The sequence below is a fragment of the Ascaphus truei genome, chromosome 4, assembly GCF_040206685.1.
Source record: "Ascaphus truei isolate aAscTru1 chromosome 4, aAscTru1.hap1, whole genome shotgun sequence".
Classification (NCBI taxonomy): domain Eukaryota; kingdom Metazoa; phylum Chordata; class Amphibia; order Anura; family Ascaphidae; genus Ascaphus; species Ascaphus truei.
Window position 1 is genome coordinate 99890785 of NC_134486.1, and position 21652 is coordinate 99912436.

Here is a 21652-nt window from a genome sequence, read left to right on the forward strand (position 1 = left end):
TAACATAAGCATCAGTATCCTGAATGACAATGTTGCCACCCTTATCAGATGGCTTAATGACAAAGGATTTATCACACATGATTTGTTGTAATCCCTTCCTTTCATCAGGGGTGAGATTATCAGTTGACCTACGATGTTTAGGTTCAGCTTCTAAATCCCTTGTCACACATGAAATGAATAGATCAACCGCGGGGCAGATACTTAAAGGGGGGGTGAAATGGCTTTTATTTTTCAGGTGGGTAAAGGGGCCAGTAATGTCAGTGTCATTTGAGATATTTTGTTCAAATAGATGTATTAAATCGTCAAGATTTTGCTTATCTTGAACACTTAAACCAGCAGTTAGCTCATTTTCATTCGCCCTTTTGCAATGGAATTTGTGCAACACTAAGGGCAACCAACAAAAATCCCCCGCCACCCACGCAGCAAATGTAGATATGACCACTGATCCAACAGATGCCTTACAGATCTTTAATCTCTCTAAATTTACCTTTAGTGAAGAACAACTAACTCTACTAAAGAAGGGACTCTCCTTTGCCCCCACCTCAGATTTCAATTTATTCGAGTGGGTGAAAGACCTTAATCTCTTTGGTAGGAGACTACTGTTGCACACATTTCATGTGTGACAAGGGATTTAGAAGCTGAACCTAAACATCGTAGGTCAACTGATAATCTCACCCCTGATGAAAGGAAGGGATTACAACAAATCATGTGTGATAAATCCTTTGTCATTAAGCCATCCGATAAGGGTGGCAACATTGTCATTCAGAATACTGATGCTTATGTTAAGGAGAATAGGAGACTGTTGAGCGATAAGGACTGCTACGAAACTCTTGAGAGTAGCCCGACCTCTGAATACAAAAAAGATCTTTTGACCATTCTGCAGGACGCACTTGACCAAGATATGATAAGCAGACAAGAATATGACTTTATGTACCCTAAATCACCAACAGTGGCAACATTTTACACCTTGCCCAAGGTACATAAAAGACTACAATCCCCCCCGGGACGTCCTATTGTCTCGGGCAATAACTGTCTATCTGAGGGGAGCAGTATCTACCTGGATAAAGTCCTAAGGGACTTCGTGATTAGTCTTCCGTCATATGTGCAGGATACTAAGGACACCCTTAAAAGACTGAATGGTATCAATATCTCCCCAGAGACCATTCTCGTGAGCTTAGATGTCGAATCTTTATATACTTCAATAATTCACGAGAATGGCCTGGGAGCTGTGAATCATTTTCTCAGATCAAGGGACTGCAGATTTAACACACATAATGATTTTGTTTTGGACCTGTTATCTTTTGTCCTTACCCACAATTATTTTGTATTTGACGGGATATACTACCACCAGACCCAGGGTACAGCAATGGGAACAGCATGCGCTCCCACATACGCTAATCTGTACCTGGGCTGGTGGGAATTCGTCCATGTGTTTAATGAGGAGTCATCTGTGTATACTGACCATATTTTATTATGGATCAGATACATAGATGATATCCTATTATTATGGGATGGCCCACAAAATCTTTTACTTCGGTTCGTGGAACATCTGAATAATAACACACTGAACCTGAGATTAACAACTGTTTTTAGCATGACATCAATTACCTTCCTGGACTTGAATATTTATGTGGATGAAGAACGCAATATTCAAACTAAGGTATACAGGAAGAGTACAGCTACTAATAGTTTGTTGTTGGCACAAAGTCAACATCCGCCAAGTCTCATCTCAGGCATCCCCACTGGACAGTATCTCCGCCTACGCAGGAATTGCACCACAATTGAGCAATTTATTATTCAATCTAAGGAATTACGAGAACGATTCCTGAGTCGTGGGTATAAAACAAAGACATTGAATAGGGCCTATCATAGAGCACTTCACAGTGATAGAGACTCTCTCCTATCCACCAATACATCTAAGAAAAAAGATAACATCATTAGATGCATTGGCACTTACAATAAACGCTGGTGGGCTATTAAAAGAATTTTTGCACGCCACTGGCACCTACTTTCCTCAGATGTTGACCTGGTGAAGGTGATTGGACAGAGACCAACAATCACCAGCAGGAGATCAAAAAATCTACGTGATAGATTAGTGCACAGTCACCACCAGCGTGCTAAAGTGGAAACATGGCTCAGCCCTATCAAAGGGATGTACAGATGTCAGGGCTGCAAGGCCTGCAAATATATAACTCTAGCCAAGTCCTTTGAAAATAATGATTGCACACAGCAATACAACATAGACAGTTTTATTAATTGTCGCACTACCAATGTTATATACCTTCTCACATGCAAATGTGGGAAGAGGTACGTTGGGAAAACTACGCGGCAGTTACGTAGGCGTATTCTTGAGCATATAAATTCCGTGAAACATTCTGCCGAAACGCCAGTGGCGAGACACGTTACTCAATTCCATGATGGAGATGCTGATAGTTTAAGATTTATGGGTATCTACCAGCTTAAGTGCCCAGCACGAGGGGGAAATGTAGATCAGATGCTCTTGAGAATAGAAGCTGAATGGATCTACAAACTAAGGACAAGGAGTCCTTATGGCCTTAATGAGGGTTTCACCTTCACCCCTTTTATTTGACCATCGGCATATCTCCGGTACGTGTTACCTCCCGCATACTGCCACGGCCACTCAGATCCTCCACCGTATCTACGAGTGTGCCATCTTACTGTGTGTACAGATAATATACATCGTGTCCTCCCGAACTACCCTCCCCAGTTCATGTTAGCCAACCATGGTTTTGTATTAATTAAAATGATTATTGTATATCCATTTACTCAAATTAGTGACTATATTACCTATTTGTGAACCCAGTCTATTTCTTATCTGGGGTTCATAACAAATGTGTCGTTGAATCACAGACATGATTCATTTGATCTGAATTCTTGATATAAGTGTGCTTCAGTTCATGTATTTACGTTATTTCATTACTTATTTTTCACTGTATTCAATGATGTCTCAGCACTATAATTGGGGCAAACTACGGTACATATCTGGCTTTAATTTTTGGCGTGTCAAGGTTGTCTGTATTCCCCATATGCTTGATACTGAGGACATGTTGTGATCTGGTCTAAGTGGCCACGCACGCGCATTGACCCTATTCTATTGCTGATATCACGGCAAAATAATATCAAGTGATTTTTTCTAAGTGGTCACGCATGCGCACTATTTCCTATCTGTGCTCACGGGAAACTGTCTAAGTGACAACGCATGCGCATTGGATTTATCTAGCGCCGTCGTGGCTGTGTTTAAGTGGCCACGCATGCACACTGACCCTATCTAATTGCCGATATCCCGGCAAAATAATACCAAGCGATTATTTCAAAGTGGTCACGCATGCGCATCACGTCCAATCCGTGCCAATATCAAAACTGACTAAGTGTCAACACATGCGCACTGGATCTAACTAGCGCCGGTGTGATTCTGACTAAGTGGCCACGCATGCGCTGTAACCTTCATTTATTTATTTATTTATTTTTTCCAGCAATAGGCAATGCGCAGGCGTCCCCTGATAGACTCTGAGGAACTATGGGAGACCACGCATGCTCAGGAATCGTGGGATTGATACGACTTTGAAGGGAAGTATATCCCTGACTTTTACGCGCCTTGACAAACATATGCAATACCTTTGGAGCACCTGATGGTAGCATGATGAAAATCAATGTTAAAGTTTCGCCAGATATGTTTCAGTAGGTGCGCAAGCGCTCTTCTGCGCACGCGCCGAAGCGGGATGCTGATTAAGTTACCATGGTAACTATATGCATTAAATAGCGTCCGCTCTAGCCCCAATGCAAATTTTGTCCCTGAGGAAGCTCCGTAGTAGGAGGGAAACGCGCGTTGGACGCGTGTTTGATGATGTCAGCCCCCTTCATGGGGTTGTTTTAATACAGTACTAGTCAGCCATTCATTAGATTAGCCATCTATATAAAAATTAGGGTAGTGGCCAGGCGGGACTCACTGCATTAGTTAAGGTCCTGTCTAAGAGTTTATGCCAATAACCCTCATGATGTTTATTATCTATTAGGTGGATCTATGAAGTAGTGAGCTTTTCTGCTCACTCTGGCTGTTTGCACTCTTGCAGTCTCCCATCTTCCAGCATTGAGAATATACATTTAAATATCAGAGACTGCCTAGTTGCACTAGTTATTTATTCATTTAATTCATTTTTATACGTTATCACATTTATAAATTGGTAATATATGTTTTAAGGATTCATTATTGATAGCATCAATTTCATCTTAACGCATAATGTTTTCTGGTTTAATGGCCTGTTCTACCTCCAGATGTGCGGAACCGCGATGGGGACCAGGTTTGCGCCCAGTTACGCAAATATTTTTCTAGCGGACTGGGAAGAAACCAACATTTGGTCTAATAACCCCTTCAGCGCAAACCTGGTCTCATGGCATCGCTATATAGACGACGTACTGTTTATTTGGAAGGGGGACGAACTAAAACTGAGAGATTTCATCACACACATCAACCAAAACAACATTAATTTGGAGTTTACATCCGAGCAGAGTAAGGTAAATATCAACTTCCTGGACCTCAACATATATATAGAAAATTCAGAAATTAAAACAAAAACATTCTTCAAACCAACGGATGCTAATAATTTTTTAATGACGACCAGCTGCCACCACCGAAAGTGGTTAGATAACATTCCGTTTGGCCAGTTTCGGAGAGTCCGGAGAAACTGCACTGATGATAGCACCTTCAGGGATCAAGCAGACATTTTGAAAGGCAGATTCCTTGAAAGAGGCTACTCTCCAGAACTCATAGAATCAGCAGTAGCCAAAACTAATGCAATACCACGTAACGACATGCTGATCTCCAAAACAAAACAGGGAAACACACAATTCCAAACACCATTCATTAGTACTTATAATGCAGATGCCATGAAAATTCAAAAAATAATAAAAAAAACATTGGCATGTGGTACTACAAGACCCTGTCCTCAAAGACAACATCCCCAATGTCCCAAAAGTCATATTTAGAAAGGCACCGTGCATTAAACTCAAATTAGCACCCAGCGTCTACAAGAAAGAAGAACCAAAAGTTCAGACCTGGTTACCTCCAGTAAAAGGTTTCCACAGCTGCTTTAATTGCAAAGCGTGCAAACAAGCAGCAAAGGGAAACAAACTGGAATTCACGTCAAACGTTACAAAAGAAACTTTTAAGATAAAGCAACATCTAGACTGCCGCACAGACCACATTGTTTATCTATTGTCTTGCCCCTGTGGACTCCAGTACGTGGGCCGCACTTCAAGATCTTTGCGAGTCCGCGTACTGGAACACATGGGAAATATAAAAAGGCAGCTAATGACACACAGCGTTTCTAAGCACTTCAGCGTATTTCATGAGGGTAACCCAAATCTTCTGACTTACAAGGGAATAGAGAGGGTAGATGCCAATTGGGGAGGTGGGGATCGCCTGCGTAAGCTATGCCAACGAGAAACCTTCTGGATATATAAATTAAAGACACTAACACCCAGAGGACTCAACATAGACATAGATCTGGGGGCATTTATGTGATCACCCAGACCACGGCCTACATATTCCATTCATTGGACATCATGTATGCTTAACTAAGGCGATCACTAACCTGCTTTTTCTCCTCCAACCACAGATACACCCGCCCAAGGCTCTAAAAATTTTCTCCTCCATTTGGGATTGGACTGTATTATTGACGACTGCCTTTTAAACCATAGATCCTCATTTTTATCTTATGGTATACTATTTTTAACTTATAATCTTTACCCGGGACAGAGACTTTTTTCTAGTCCATTTGATTTCATGCAGAGATTTTTTGGATATTTCACACATTTATTTTTTGCTTTTTTATTTTTATTTTTATTTTTGTTTCATGATTTTATCCACTCCACCTGCTTCCCTCAGCAGTGAGTTTTAAACTCGGTTAGCAAACAATTAGAGCATGTCAATCCATTTGTCATACTCACTCACATAGGACATCAATTCAATATGTTGCTCACTATTATTATTTGAACATTATCTTATTATTATCCCCATTACCATTACCTTCACTAATTCACATTAGGTATTAAACCTAATTTCATTAGAGTATTTTTAATTACTCTGCACTTTAAATATTTAAATACCTATCTTCAGTAAATTAGGATTAGATTTTATCTAATACTCTTAGAAGTAACTCACATTATGATATGTACTATTTATAAACTACCTTCATTAATTTATAACAGGCAATTTAATTTAATTTAATTATATTAAACTTTATCACTCTGCACTTTAAACACTTAAACACTTTTTTATCAACACAAGACTGGATTATACCTAACACTCCTTAAATTAACTCACATTAGAACATATACTATTTATAAATTAACCATATTTTTGGATCCTTAATACACAAGACTAAACTATACCTATTATTTTTAAGAGCAAACACAATTTAGAATATATATCACATTTTTAATCACTGTATAACACTATAAGCATATAAGAATAGACACACAACTCAGCACATATAAACAATTTTATTAGGTTGCACAACGTGACAATTATGGCACAGTATAATCTTTATACTTTATGCAACAGCCACCAGAGGCATATACAACACCTTTCATGATACTTTTTAGGCATCTTTTAACCCCTTCAGCATTTGGTTATAAATGAGAGTACATAGATACAGAACATGCAACCACGCAGTATACAAGGGACTGCGCGCGAACTTTTCTTCCTTTTTCTCTTTTTTTTTCTTCTCTTTTTTCTTTTCTTTTTCAACAACACGGAACTTTATTGAGACGCACAAGGACATACATTTGTATTGCCTGAAAACTTTATTATTTAGACCACCACACATGCGCGACCCAATAGAAGATGGGATGCGCGCGCACCCTACAAGATGGGATGCGCGCGCACATTACAAGATGGCGACGTCCCGTCGCATTAGAGGAACAGGATTGCAATTAATGCAATTAACACAACGACCAGGATTGGCTAAACCCGGCATAAAAGAGGCTGGAAACAGCAGGAACACATCTACAGAGCCTGAGGAAGTCCAGTACTTGGACGAAACGCGTTGCTCTTTTACCTGGAACATTTTAACAGCACATCACAGAGGAGACAGAGGTGTAGTTGCAGCTCCCCATCTGGACGCGGAAGGCGAGACCCCCTACTACTATACACCATACTGTCCCCCCTTTGCTTTTACTTCCCCAAGAAACGTTTGGTTTCTGTTTTTGTTTTTGTTTTTATTTCTTTTGTTTTTTATTAAAGATAGTTTGTACCCTCCAGACCCTAGTGTCTTTTATATGCGTTAAACCCCATCTTCACCATTAGCTACATCAGGAACAGAAGAACAAAGATACCGCTAGAAGTGTGTACTCACACTGGCCCGTGTGAGTATTGTGTTATATTTAACTTATATACCATTGTACCCCTCCCTTTCATCACCTGATACTAATTGGGTAACACCCATAAGTAAACAAGATACCAAGATAAGAGTACACTCACACCAGCCCGTGTGAGTGCCGGAGTATAATATATATATATTTTTATGGTGGTCCATAAACACACCATCCCCTCCCCCTCCTTTCTGTTTATACGAGAGGAAATCCTCCTGGAGCGGCACTCTGAACCAACGAAGCAAGCAGCCTATACACCAAGAAGAAGAACCCACACCGCAAGAAGAAAAGCCTCACCAGAAGCACACGGGATTCCAAAAGAAACCTTGATGTGATTGGGCTTACACAAGGCCGTGTAAGTTATATATACTTTTATTCTACCCTTTCACCAATACATACGAACCCATGTGTGTCTATCATTCAAATTAGACATTAGACACCTGAGCTACCACACTCGCTCAGGATATAATTAATTTATTTTAAAAGCAATTACTAGTTCTACAACACTGCCTGTTTCCAACTATTGTGCTCCCCCATCCTTTTTGTATTCACATATATATATATAAGCAATACGATAACGTTTGGAAACGAAATCAGCAGGCAGCACTCCAGAATTGAACAAACAAGTGTATTGAAAAAATAAACACAAAACCAACGTTTCGGTCCACGAATGGGACCTTTGTCGCACCACCTTGACAAAGGTCCCATTCGTGGACCGAAACGTTGGTTTTGTGTTTATTTTTTCAATACACTTTTTTGTTCAATTCTGGAGTGCTGCCTGCTGATTTCGTTTCCAAACGGTATCGTACTGCTTATATATATATATATATATATATATATATATATATATATATATATATATATATATATATATTAGAAAATGTTATGTATCATGCCATAATCGGATGTTTTGTCTGCACATGGGCAGTCATTTTCAAGGCAGCGGCTTATATATATATATATATATATATATATATATATATATATATATATATATATATATATATATATATATAAGCCACTGCCTTGAAAATGACTGCCCATGTGCAGACAAAACATCCGATTATGGCATGATACATAACATTTTCTTTGCAAGAAAGTCTGTTGTGCCCATCCTTTACCCTTTTTCTACAGTACCTACTTGGAGCACAGCTGGGTAGTGAACACTGGCTAGCTAAGTGAATTGAACTTAATGTTCATTTTGAATGAACCGAATCAGCCACTACAGGTGAAACATATGTAGGGCAAGCTAAGCGTTACCACCTAGTTCGCTGGCTATATTGGAGAGGTCTGCTGCCTAACCTCCTTTCAGAGTGTTTCGGAGACTTCAATAGGAAGCATAACACTCTGACTACTCCTTATCTTGTGTATGGTTCTAAGTACAAGACACATACTTTGTGATCTTGCGACAGCTGCTAAAGCTTATCATAACAGACCCACAGGCTCACTAAATACTGAACCTGACGGCCTGGCACAAATGTGTATGTATATCTGATCTACATTCTACCAGGCTCAACCACATTCATTTTGAACGTATACATCATTTTAGGTTACATCTTTTACCATTTGGGAGTAGTGTTCAAACGACATTAAATTGTAACAGAATCACTACCACTTCTAGTATAATTATATAGTTGTGGGATACTCATACTCATAATAGTGGTTTCTATCTACACTGTTAGTTTGAATTAGGCACACAGCTAACCTCTCCGTTTTTAATTCACTTTTTTAATATTTTGGTTCACACTTTTGCTGCAATAAATATATTTTAATTGTTTATTAATAAATAGTAAGTTTTAATACAGGTACAGGTGTCCTCTTGTGCGGCATATAGGGAACTTCTCTTTATCCTTTTGTTCAATATTAACCTCTTCCCTGCCAGCACCACCTCCACACTTTATTGCAGTTTTTGTTCCTACACTACACAGGTTATACCATTCAGTTTTCCCTCCTTTCACAATTAGTATAGTGCAAGGTGCACACCCTATGACCCTTTTGGGCCATTTCATCCCCCTCATTTGGAATGCACACATTTTTAGTTTTTTTCTTAAGGACACTAACATCCTTCCTACTACAGTACCATCCAAGTGTGATTTCTTCAGATTCCATATACCAAAAATAACAAAGGGAAGACCTATCCCCTGCAGCTGAAAGACCACAATCATCCATTGGTTGAAATGCATTGAAAAAGTAGCAGACAGTGTTGTGTTTTAAAGACAGGAACAGCATGATCCTTTAAATTAAGGAAGAAAACCCCTTTATTCATATAATTGAAACATCTGTGATCTAAGACAAAGACCCAACTTGTCCACTTTACAAATGAGGGATAGTTTTACAGCAGATGCTTAAGTAACCATAACAATAGAGTGCAGGATGTACTGTAGAACACAGTTAGGAGAGTGTGTGCTACTGTAGGAGTGATGTATGTATAATGGAACTACTTTGCAGGCCACTGAAATATCTGAAATGTACTTACAGTACACCATATATTTCTCAGTTTACCATGACATCCATATACAGTATCTACTGTGTATTACTTTTCTTTTCTCCTGAATATACCTAGATCAGTGGACTATTTATTTTTGTGTGTTTCAACCAGATGGGACTGGAAAACAGGGGGATAACATTTCTTGACTTTGTTTATTCCCATATTGCCTTGATGTGTTTTGTCACAAGATTTGGTTTCCATAAACTTTTATGACAGTCTTTTATCTTACAATAATCGTGTACTATACATACATATTGTGGATCACACGACTGCCAAAGCTAATTTTGTAGTCATCTCTGTACTTAAGTCTCACACAAATAACACTGTTAAACCTTTTACAGAGCTATCAAGCCTTCATTACTTGCGGTGAGTTGCAATCATAAGGTAATCATCTTATTCATCATATCAAACTTCTACTGACTTTACGCCATGTAGTTTTACAGTAATTATACATTGTGAAGCTGCAAATCTCTACAAGTTGGAATTTGCTTTTCCAGCGATACTGCTGCGACACACTTTATTCGAGCAAATACCCAGTATGTACCTGGCAGATACCTGGAATGCGCCGCTCCTCACCTCTGACAAGCCCCGTTGCGTTTGCCTTCCCAGCCTGGGTTCATGCCTGGCTGACGGGCGGCTGATCTGTTAAATGATAATGATTAGGATTTAATAGGCTGCAATGCTTCGCGTGTCTACCAGATGGCATAAATTCATGAATTGTAATGCAGTATATATATACTGTGCAGTATTGCAGCCAGCGGGAATAAAATGCTTCAATCCATGCCTGAAAAATAACGCAATGCACTCGGGCAGAAAACAGTCACAAACCTCAATACACCCGGGTATACCCGAATTCGTGGGACTAGCCGAGCTCGAATAAAGTGTGTCGCCAGGGTATGCCTGTGCGATGTTGCTCCAGTCTGGAAGAACTACGCAGAAAGAAACTGTATCTCCCTGAACAGCTCTTACAAGTGAATGCTCTGTTTTTATTTAAATTTTATTAACAAAGCATTGAAGCAGGGAATTTCCAGAGCTGAACCGCATTAGTTTCAGGTCCACGGTGTGCCATGGACTGTCAAGGCATTGCACACTGTGCACCGGCACATTCTCTGCTGCCGTGCGGCAGTCCATAGCACTGCATCTGTACGTAGCTGGGGAAGTTAGAAGGGGAAGCAGGGGGACGAGGAAGAGGAAGGCCAGGTCTGAGCTGACCCATAACAATAGATTTGCCAGAATAAGGGAAGATATTGGGAGTGTTAGGGCAGGAATGACAAGGCTGGGGGAGACTGATCCATCTAGCAGCCAGGGGAATAGTTCCTCCAGCACAGAGTGGACAGGATACTCAGAGACCAAGAAAGATTGTGGTGGTAGGGGATTACATTATTAGGAAGGTAGATAGGGCAATCTGTTGCCATGACCGCATGAATGGAATAGTTTGTTGTCTCTCAGGGGGTTGAGTTCGGCCCATTGCAGATCGGGGAGACAGATTGGGAGGGGCTGGGACTGACCCGGCGGTCTTAGTACATGGCACTAATGACAAAGTTAGAGAAAGATGGAGGGTCCTAAAAAATGATTTCATGGATCTAGGTTGAAAGCTTAAGGCAAGGACTTCCAAGGTAGTATTTTTGGAAATACTACCAGTGCCATGTGCTACCCCAGTGAGACAGTCGGAGACTAGGGAGGTTAAAGCATGGCTAAGAAAGTGGTGTAGGAAAGATAGTTTGGGGTTTTTAGAGTGCAGGAACTCCTTTTCTGAGAGTTGCTATCTTTATGGCAGGGATGGATTGCACCTCAATGAAGAGGGACCTTCTGTGCTACGGGGAGAATGTTAAAAAGTTTGGAGGAGATTTTAAAATAGGATGGTACGGGGAGGGACAAGGAACAAAATAACAAACTAAATAGAATAGATAGGGGTGAGGAAATAGCAAGGGGTAATGGAAGTAGAATGGGGACAAGTGGAAGTTTGGCAAGCAGGGGAGACACCCATATTAAATACAGATAATACTAGAAAACTTCTAAAGACTAAATCCAATTGGAGTAGAAAGGCAGGAGCAGATAAGATAATAGTACAGACTAAAAAAACTTAAATGCATTCTTGCTAATGCAAGAAGCCTGACAGATAAAATAGGTGAGCTTGAATTAACAGCTACTGTACAAGAGAGCAGTATGATATCATAAGCATTATTGTAACATGGTGGGATGAAACTCATGACTGGGCAGTTCCTGTAGAGGGTTATTCTCTTTCTCTGAAGAATCGAGCAAATAGAAGGGGAGGTGAAGTATGTTTATATGTTAAACCGTATCTAAAACCTATTATAAGGGAAGATGTTTATGAAGGGAATGATTAAAATGTACAGACCTTGTGGATAGAAATTAACAGTGGAAATAAAACTACAAAGAAAATGTTTGTAGGGATATGTTACAGTATAAACCACCAAATATCTGTGAGATAGAGGAAGCCAAAATACTTTTGCAAATGGAGAAGGCAACAAAACTAGGTCATGTTTGCATCATGGGGGATTTCATTCTCCAGACAGACTGGGGCAAGGAGACTAGTGTTACAACAAAAGGAAACAGGTTTTCGGGGGTGCTTAAAAAAATAATACAACGTAATTACTGTACAAATATTCAAGTCAGGGAACATTTGGGTAACAGTGATCATAACATGGTCTCATTTGAAATAAATGATCAAAAACCATATTACATGGGTTCAACAAAGACTTTAAACTTTATAAAGGCAGATTTTAATAAACTGAGATCTAAGCTACAAGGAATAAATTGGGATGATGTTTTTGCAGGGAAAAACATGGAAAATTGTTTGAAAAGCACACTTATTTATCAGTGTATACCCTTGGGTAATAAATAAAGAAGAAACAAGTCTAAACCAATGTGGCTAAATAAACTGTTAGGGTAGGAAATGGAAAGGAAAAGGCAGGCATTGAGATTCTTAAAGTCAGAAGGGTCAAAGGCATCACATCAGAATGATAAAGAATGTAAGAAAAGTTGCAAAAGGGCAATCAAATTAGAGAAAAGGGATAATGAAAAAAAGGATTGCAAAACAAAGTAAGATCCATCCTACAAAAGTTCTCTAAGTACCTCAATAACAAAAAAATAGAAACGAAAATATAGGACTGTGAAAGGTTGAGTCCCAGCCTTTATTTAAAGAAGCAGCAGCATCAGACCCTGAGAAGAATGAAAGAGGCTTTTGCTGTTCTCTGAACCTTCTTTTTATTAGGTATTCCACATTCAGGTGTACAACAACCAGTTCTCCCAGCGTGATGTCTCCAGCCACAGAATAGCCAGCAATATCTGCATTAGAAAGTTTGCATCCTTTCACTGAAGTTCCACAGACTTCCTCATATCACATCACAGCAATAAGGAGTGCAGAAAGAGACAACCTCATATCACATAGCAGCAACAAGGAGTGCAGAAAGAGACAACCTCATATCACATAGCAGCAACAAGGAGTGTAGCAGGCCCATGGAAAGAAACTCCCTCCCTTTTATTACTGGTTAATTAGGACACAACCAAATGAAGTAAACCACACAGGGGAGTTGTCTCCCCAAAACTTACACAATTTGCAAACATAATACACTTCACACAACATACAATTTTCTATAGCAAGCCCCAAAATAAACAACAGTACCTTTTACAAACATACCATGCATGTCTTTACTCTGAAAAATAAATGACTTTCAGTATCACTTACTTTAATTCCCCCTCCATACCATGGTATAATCCACCCTGGATGGTATGCAGGAAGGAAACGCCCTTTTCCTTTTTAACAGGGACTGCCCATGGCCGTGTAACATCAAACTGTGTTTAACACCAACCAGACCTGTATTGTACCGACTGACCTCAGGGCACCACACCAAAGGTTAGTAAGGTTTCAGATAAAGGAAACAAAAAAAGATCGCTGGGCCCAGCAAAAAAAAGACAGAAACAGAATGAAAGAAAGATAAAGTGGTGCACTTGATGCCAGAAAGCAAACATGCATTTAACTTCTACAAAAGTACAAGCAGCCCTGTCACAAGGACCCTTTCAGTGTGAGATGGGCAGGCAACTTATTGGAGATAAGAAAAAAGCAGAGGTATTAAACAAATTCTTTGTCTCTATACAGTATTTACCAGGGAAGAATCAATTGCAATAGTAGTGCCGTAGGAGGAAGCCACAAGCTCGATACTGTAGAGCAATAGGTTCAACTGAAGAAGAAGTTCATAATTGAAATTAAAGTTAAAAAATATATATAAATTAGGCACCTGGCCCCTATGGCGTACATAAGTTCAGTAATAGCCAAACCATTACATTTAATATTCAAGGACTCCATTTCCACAGGCTCAGTACCACAAGATTGGCGTAAAGCAAATGTGGTGCCTTTATTTTAAAAGGTTGCTAGTTCACAACCGGGGAATTACAGCCTGACTTCAATAGTGGGGAAACTACTTGAAGGTTAAGTACGGAATAATATTCAGGAATACCTAATGGAAAACAAAATTATTAGTAATAGACAGCATAGATTTACAGAAGGATAGGTCGTGCCAAACTAACCATTTTTGTTTTTTTTAAGGCGGTACGTAGGAATTTAGACCAGAGTAACGTAGCTGAGGTAATTGTGCAGCCGAATACAGACTTTTGCCGATTCAGTATTGGTGCAGCCCAGGGGCAACCTCCTCGCATGACACACTGACGCATCAATCGGGCGCGTCATCGAGGACATCACTTCCGGTACACGGAAAGACAGATGCCGCCATCAGCCGCAGACCATCCTGACTGTAGGACGCCACAGAGGGGAACCCCCATGGGACGAACACGTTGATGCCATCAGTCGTATCAGGAGGACACCGCCTCCCACACTGCTGTGCTCCCAGAGTCATTGCAAGGATGGAACAATGGATTCCCCGTGTCGGGTTAAATAAAGCAGCAGTCACTGTCTACCAGGCTATTTTAATTTCACTTATTGTGTGCGTCCATTCTTTATTTTTATAAATTGCTTGAAATATAAAAGATTTTATACCATGTTGCACCCCTCTTCTTTCTTTGGAGGTACTTACTGTAGATTTTGCAAAGGCTTTTGATACAGTTTCACACAAGAGTTTGGTGTACAAAGTAAAGCAAATTGCACCTGGATTGAAAACTGGTTGAAGGACAGACAACAGAGGGTTGTAATAAATTGAACTTTTTCAGGTTGGGCTAAAGGTGGGAGTGCAGGGCCTCAGGGATCGGAACTGGGACCCCTGCTTCTTAAATTGTTTATTAATGACCTTGAGGTTGGCATAGAGAGCAAAGTCTCCATATGTGCTGATGACACTAAATTATGTAAGGTAGTAGAATCAGAGCGGGATGTAATTTCTCTCCAGAAGGACTTGGATAGACTGGAAACGTGGGCAGATATAGATGAGCCAACGAGTATTCTAAAACTTGCCTTAAACTTGCCTTAAAGTAGCCAGGGACATGCTGGGTACATGCTGGGTAGATTTCAGTGACATTTCTGCAGAGGCTAATGGCCCATTGGATTAACACAGCAGTGGTTCCTGGCAGTCCCATTAAGTTTGAGTGGGACTGCCAGGGACCCCCGCTGTTAATCCGATGGGCCATTAGTCTGTTTGCAGAAATGTGTGAAATGTTGCAGCATATACCCAGCATGTACCCAGGTCTTTTTGGAGATTGCCCCAGGTTTGTTTTAGAATAATTGTCGGCACTACAGTAAATGGTAGATTAGGTTTAATACAGATAAATGTAAGTTTAAGCATTTGGGAAACAAGAATAAACATGCAATTTACAAATTAAATGGGATAAATTAGGAGAATTCTTGATGGAGAAGGATTTAGGACTGTTTGTAGATAGCAGGCTTAGCAGTAGTGCCCAAAGTCATGCAGTAGCTGCAAAGGCAAACAAGATCTTATCTTGTGTTACACCCCTTCCCTCCTCCTCAGGGAGATGTGCGTGCGTGTTATTGGTGTTATAGTGCCACCTGTTAGGCCTAACCTGCATCCATAGAGGGGGTTGCAGAGCTAAGCCGCGCTGACGCTGAGGCTCGCCTACTGAAGCCTGTGCGATTTCATGCACATGCAGACGAGCCAGCGTGCGCAATCGGGAGGCGGGGGGAGGCAGGGCAGTGACGTCGCTGGGCCAATAGCCCGCGACGCACCGACGTCAACGTCACGGCGCCGACATCACAGCATGGTGACGTTGACGCTGCTGTGCTGTGATTGGAGGTTTTCAGCCGACAGCGCACTGAAAAACAGCTTTAGCTGTCGGCTGAAAAATCCAACTCCTCAGCCCGCCTGCGGACGCTCGCGTGAGCCCCCTCTAAAGACATCCTCATTGAGGATGCCGTGGTTCAGCGCAGAGCGTCCGCATGGCTGAGCGCTGCCTGTCCTTCCATGGACGCAGCCTAACAAGGCCTAAGCCTAAGGCTTCCGCACTTGGGGAGCCTGGGGTGGCTGGTGCAGTGCCTCCACCTGTGAAGATCTCTGCGTTGGCGGGATAGCCCCTCACTGGAACCGGTATACCTATTTGGTATACCTCCAATAACCACAAAGTATGTACAACCAATTTACTATGGTACACTATTGGCTGTAGTGATGGTATCTCCCTGCATTTTTTCTGGTCACATCACACAGGAGATTTAAACAATGCAAGGGGTCCCCGAGGCTGAAATTAATGCTAAAATAAAAGCAGCTGTATTACCTGAGCGGCTAGCCGCTAAGGCAATGAAGTGGTTAAACCAGAGTACCTGGTTTGTTAGGGGCAGAGGGGGTGGGTGAAGGGGGTAGTTGCCCCAGAGTGGGTGAATAGGCCTACGAGGAAGGTTGCTGGAAGGGTTACTCCCTTCATTACCATAGCGGTAGTAACTGCTATGGTAATGAAGGGGTTAACCCCTCCCACTACCCACAGAGAGGCCTAACCACCCACCCTGGGGCAACTAGCTCCTTCACCCACCCTCTCTACCCCCAATAAACATTAAAATACAACAACCCCACTACTGGTTCTTCTAAGAAAACAACGCAAAGCACAGTGTGTCTGCTGCCTTTATTAAGAAATGTGAAATCAGCTGGATCAGAACACCACCCAAGTAGGTACTGTAGCGGTATTGAGCAGTAGTACTGTATACTATTAACTGTTCTGTGCTGCTGTGTGTGCTTCTTTTTTTTTTTTTTCCCCAATGTTTTTATTAGGCAGTTAGTTAATACAACATTCTCGACAGATATCATAGCCTAACAATTTTCCAAAACATCGTTTTTTTTTTTTTTTGGGGGGGGGGGGGGTAAAAGAATGGCAACCGAAGTTGTCAGAGAAAGAGGGGAGTGCCTTCTTAGAGGGGAGGCAGAGGGGGGGGTGGTATGGGTGGTGAGGGGGTGTGAGGGAGGGGGGGGAGGTGGGGAATGGGGGGGGAGGGGTTTTGTCGACCCACTTGGCTGTTGAAGTTTTTCTGATGAGAGTCGTTTGAGTGTTCCCTTATGGAGGGGGGGTGGGCCTCAGACCCACCTGGGTTGGTTGGTGCGCTCTGGTAAATTGGAACCAGGATTCCCAGATACCCTCAAAGGCCGGAGTTTTTTGTCTAATGTGGGCAGTGAGTCGCTCCATGGTCATCACTTCCCCAACTCTTTTCTTAATCGTGTTTAGCGCTGGAGTGGTTGTTCTCCTCCAGGAGGCCGCAATACAACATCTCGCCGCAGTGAGAATGAAGGATATTAATTTCCTGGTGGGCCGAACAATATTCGGCATGGGTGCAGCCAACAGGAAGGTCAGTGGTTCAATAGGAACTTCTAGGTCGGTGACCTGTTTTATCAGAATTTGGACCTTGGCCCAGTATTTCACAATTTCTGGACAGGTCCACCAGATGTGGGCCATGTCCCCTCTATTACCACAGCCTCTCCAACATTGGTCTGATGCCAGAGGGTAGATCTGGTTTAATCGTGCTGGGGTAAGATACCAGCCAAACATGATCTTATAAATGTTTTCCTTGATTGTGGTGCAAAGGGAAGTTTCTGAGGCTGCCTGCCAGATTTCCTCCCAAGTCTCTCTTTCAATATTAACGTTTAGATCAGCTGACCATCTGAGCATGTAATCGTGCTGTGTAGGGGACGTTGAGCGCATTAAGATGTTGTATATGTCCGAGATAAGTCCCTTCTGGTAAGACTTGTCCTCACACAGGAGCTCAAACGTAGTGAGAGTGGGGTATTCTGGATGAGGGCATGTAGCTCTGACAAAGTTTCTAATTTGTAGGTATTTAAAGGTGTCCAATTCTGTGATTTTAAATTTGTTCCTCAGTTCTTGGTAGCTCAGGAGCTTCCCTAGGCTCAGTACGTCGGCAATCGCCTCTATACCCCGTGTGTGGAAGTAGGCGAACAGTTTAGATCCGCATCCTGGGGGGAATTTGGGGTTATTAACGAGGGGGGTGAGTTGTGAGCTTGTGGAGGAGAGGTTAAATTTATGTTTGCATCTGGACCAGGTGTCCCACGTGAAACGTGAGGCCTGTAGTTTCAGGTTGTGTAAGTGGCCATCACCTCTGTTCAGGCTCCAGAGGCAGGCTTGCAGAGAAGGCAATTTGGCACATCGAGTTTCCATTCCCACCCAGCAACATCGGGTCGGGTCTGAGTTCCACATTACTACCTGCCTGAGCTGAGTGGCTAGATAGTATTTATATAGATCAGGTACCCCCAACCCTCCTCTGGATCTAGTGGTCATCAGGACTGATCTGGCGACCCTGGGTCTCTTGCCCTGCCAAATGAAGTGGAGTAGTCTATTCTGTATAAATTTTAGATCGGCGGCCGGGACCTGGATTGGGAGGGTCTAGAATAGGTAAAGCATTCTTGGGAGTATATTCATTTTGGTAGAGATCATCCTCCCGATCCATGAGATCTGATAACCTTCCCACCGATCTAGATCTTTTTTGATCTGGTCCCATAGTTTCGGGTAATTATCCCTATATAGGTCCCGATAGTGTCTGGATACATTAATTCCCAGATATTTAATGCATGAGGGACACCATCGGTAGCTAAAATTTAGTTTAAGAAGTTTGACTACGGGGTCGGGGAGGCTAAGATTTAGGGCCTCTGATTTGTCGCTGTTTATTTTATACCCTGAAACCTTTCCAAACTCCGTCAGTTCCATCTGGAGGTTGGGGAGGGAAGTTAGGGGTTTTGTCAAGGTCAGGATAATGTCGTCAGCGAATAGGGAAATTTTGTATTGTTCAGTGGCAATGGGGATACCTTGGATGTTCGGGTTTTGTCTTATTTTAGACGCCAGTGGTTCAATCGTGAGAGCGAAAAGGAGAGGGGAGAGGGGGCAACCCTGTCGGGTGCCATTTCTAATGTGGATTTGTTCCGGTCCTCCGCCAGATAGTTTAACTGAGGCGGATGGATTTTGGTAGAGCGCTTGGACACCCATAAGGAAGGAGTCCCTGAATCCGAATTTTTTTAATGTTTGTCAAAAGCCTTCTCTGCATCCAAACTTAATAGCATAGCTTGTGAGTCTGTGAGATGGGCATGGTCGACTAAGTTAATGATTTTACGGGTATTGTCTGAGGCCTGGCGGCCCAGAACAAACCCGACCTGGTCCATGTGTACTAGTCTCGGGAGGATTGGATTAAGTCTGTTCGCCAGTATTTTACTGTATAGTTTTAGATCGTTGTTCAACAGTGAGATTGGTCTATAGCTACCACATTGTGTGGGGTCCTTCCCTTCTTTGAGAATTATAGCCAGATTGGCGGACGACATCGAGGATGGGATAGGACTTCCTTCCAGAAATGAGTTGAACAATTGTAGTAGGTGGGTGGACAGGATGGGGAGAAACTTCTTGTAATAGGCATTCGTGAAACCATAAGGGCCCGGTGCTTTCGAGATTTTGGAGGCCTTAACGGCCCTTTCTAATTCTTCCGCCGTTATTGTGGCGTTCAGGAGAAGGTTTTCCTCCTCTGTTAGTGAGGGGAGGTCGCATTCAGCTAGATAGTCAATGGCAGCCGATAGCTCCTTCGGGTCTGGGCTAGCAGAGTGAGCCGTTAGGTTGTATAATTTAGAATAAAATTTAGTAAATTCCTCTGCAATTTTTTTTTCGTTATATAGAAGCTCACCAGCACTATTCCGGATCGCCGTTATTTGAGATCTTTTTTGTATGCCTCTTAGCTTGCTAGCAAGAAGTCTGTCGGCCTTGTTCCCTTTATCATAATACCTCTGACCCGTCCATTTAAGAGCTTTCTCAACATTGTCCATTTGAATTATTCTTAAGTCGCTTCTGGCGGAAGTCAACTGTTTATAAATTTTCCGGGAGGGGTTATTTTTATGTTGTTGTTCTAGGCTGATTATTTTGTCTGTTAGCTCTTTGGTTTGTTTGAGTTTAGTTTTTTTCCGATGGGAGGCAATCGAGATGAAATGTCCTCTGATTGTCGCCTTATGGGCTTCCCACAGGTTTGCTGGAGAGGCGACAGTGCCTATATTTATCCGGAAATATTCCTTAAGGGATTTTTTGAGCTCCCGTACTGTCTCCGAGTGATTCAGTAGGGAGTCGTTAAGTCTCCAGCAATATGAGGTTGTTTTCACGAATGGAATGGACAGGGTCATGGTGATAGGAGCGTGATCTGACCACGTAATTGGGCCAATATCGGTGTCTAAGGCGGCTTCTAGGATGTTCTTGGTAGCAAGGAAATAGTCTATACGGGAATATGTCTGGTGAGGGGCCGAGTAAAAGGTATAATCCCTTTGCCCCTGATGCTGTGTTCTCCATATGTCCAAAAGTGAGAAGTCCCCCATATTGTCCTTAAATTTTTTCCCCAGTCTTTGTGACTGGGTGGAGTGTTGTTGCCCTGGGAGGCTCGATTTATCTTCTTTAGGGTTGAGAGCCATGTTTAGATCGCCTGCAATTAGTAGCGAAGATAAGTATTGGGGGTCAATTTCATCCAGAACTGTTTTTAAGAAATCTGTCTGGTTCTCGTTTGGGGCATATAGGTTAATAAGGGCGATTGCCGAGCCTGAGAGCGAACCGTAGACCACAATAAATCTTCCCTCTGGATCTGCCTGGATTTTAGTTAGATTAAATGGGGTACCCTGACGAATCAGAATGGCGACCCCTCTGCGTTTACTACTGTATGAAGAGAAGTAGCTCAACGGATACGCATGCTGGAATGTTTTGGGCGGTTCCTGAGACGTGAAGTGTGTCTCCTGAAGGAAAACAACATCGCCCCCCAACCTCTTAATTTCCTGTAGGGCCAGGCGTCTTTTTTTGTTATTGTGGAGGCCCTTGACGTTTAGGGAAACAAACCTTAGATCTTTTTGGTGGGACATTCTAGTTGGTATTAGTGTTTGCTGTGCGTAAACTCTGAGTTGCAGTGATAGCTGAACAGCCAAATGGGCCGGGGGTAGGGTGGGAGGGGATCCTCTGGGATAGGGTCAGCGGGGGTAAGAAGGAAGGAAGGTAGACCCTATTGGGGTCTGGAAAGTTTGAAACCGGTCTGACTTACAGGCCGGTTAGGGTGGTATAAGACCCTAGGGGGCGGGTCCGACGACAGTCTCCAGTGAAGGTGGGCCGAGGAGAGACCCTTAGCTATTGGGAGTTACCGCCGACTCATCTGACTCATGTGTGTCCCAGGTGGTTGGACTATTTTCCTGCGTGTGCTTTGTGGAGGATTGGAGGAGGGGGGGGAGGGGGTAAGCGCTGGGTGGCCCCATACTGAGGGTGGGCGGTAGGGGAGAGGAGTGAATGGGTGGGGGGGGGTTCAGGGGTAGGCGGGAAAAGGGTCAGTTCATGGGTAGAATCCGCATAGTGTGCATCCAA